We start from the raw sequence: 1949 nt of genomic DNA, 5'->3' as shown, positions 1-1949 counted from the left end.
GCGCCGCCGCGTCCGGAAGCCGGCTCGCCTAGCGCACCGGGCGCTCGCGGCTAGACGGGCGCAGGTACCCGGCGCGCGGTCGACACACGGCCCCCACCCAGGCCCACCGGGCGCGGGTCGCCGGAACCGAGCCCTACCCGGGCCGCAGACCCGCGGGAAAGCACAGCACGCACTCGCGACACGGAGACGCACCCAGGAACACCCTTATCGCCGAGGTCCCAAGCACGCACGCCAGAGCTCAGATGCCGAGGAGAAGACAAATGCACACGACGACGACATGGACCACGCACATCACCACACACGCACTCAGAAAAACCACCAGGAAGAGCCTGGTTCCCCCCAGTTCCTCCGCCATGAGGACGCAGAAAGTGCAGACCCCCTCGCAGCCACACACACACCCCAGACCCAAACGTGCCAGCACCCAGACGCTGGTCACAGCCACACAGGCAGCACCAGCTCACGCCAGAGCACGTGCACCCGACACAACATACAAGTGCGCTCCACACACGACCCTGTGCGCTCGTGCCTGTGCCACAGCCAGGGCCTTTGTCATGCCCAGATGTAAACTGGGGACTCACACACATGTACCGGAGCACACCTGACAGTCACAAGCACCACACCCAGGCTCCAACACTGATACATCACACGTTCTCAGTGAAAGGCTTACAAACCACACATCTGCAGTCACCCAACACACAAGTTCTCCCAACACATGCACAATAGGATCCATCTTCCTCCACAGTGACATATGTTGACAGTCTCACTGGTGTGCTCATACACACACACACACACACACACACACACATACACACACAGTTGAACACGCAGAAAGCGGTACTCCAGCCACACTGGGAGACCCTACCAGACACCCCCCTCCCTGGAGAGGTCCTGGGGATGGTAGCCCCCATTTCCCTCCCTCCCAGAAGCCCCCAGCCTCAGTTTAGAGCCCTGCTAGAAGAGAGGCAAGGCCTGGGAGCACCCTTCTCTCCCACCCTGAAGCTGGGAAGACAGAGAAGGGAAGGGAGGGGCAATTAAAGTTGTGGACCTCCTGGAACCTAGGAAGTCAGGATTTGGGGATGGGTCTTTCTTCAAAGCTTAATCTGCACACAGTTTCCAGGTACCAGAAGCTGCTGCCCCCCAACCCTCAGTCACAAGCCCTTCCTGGACAAGTAAGGAAGGTGGGGTTTGCCTCTTTGAACCTGCGGTGGGTGCTTTGCCCTCAGACCACACCTTGGGAAGTGCAAGGACACCTTGGCCATCTTAGGGCCCTGAGGGCAGGGGGAGGAGCCCCTAGGGCCATTGCTCCCCAGGGGGTGGGCCTGGGCTGGGAGGCTTTCTTCTGGAACCTCTCTGCCCAGGTTTTTCTGAAGATTCCTGTGGGAGGGGAAATGGCTTTGGAGACAGGCTGGAGGGAGCAGTCCGGTGCCTGAGACAGGCCCTGGTTTCCCAGGCCTGCTCTGTTCCCATCCAAGTCAGACCAGGGAGGCAGGCTAGCAGGTCTCTCCAGCCACAGTCCACCACACTGCCTGAGCTCGCCCAGGTCTCCCTGAGGCTCCTCCCTCTCCTCACTCCTTCCAAGGCCCCTGACCTCAGCTTCCAAAATTATCCTACCCAGCAGAGGGACCTGGGAAGAACTGGATTCCCAGGCAGAAGCCAAGCCAGGCTGGAGGATCTCGGGGCTAGGCTGCCTTGTGGAGAGGGCTCCCCACTCCTGCCCATGTCACAAGCAGAGCGGACAGACCACCAGAACCGTGAAAGGGGACTTGAGTGATCCACCCTGACTCTTCTCTCCCCACACAGGACCCTTCAATCCCTCCTCCCTGAAAAGGCAGAGGGGAAGGCATCCTCACCAAGAGTCAGAGAGGAAATGTCTGGGGCACTGACAGCAGGGTGCTCCTTTGGCAGTGGGCACTGCCCTCCCTAGGGCCCCAACTCCATCCCATGTCTTC

Source organism: Octodon degus, unplaced genomic scaffold (genome assembly GCF_000260255.1).
Source record: "Octodon degus isolate 3935 unplaced genomic scaffold, OctDeg1.0 scaffold00468, whole genome shotgun sequence".
Classification (NCBI taxonomy): domain Eukaryota; kingdom Metazoa; phylum Chordata; class Mammalia; order Rodentia; family Octodontidae; genus Octodon; species Octodon degus.
This window is presented reverse-complemented; position numbering follows the sequence as displayed.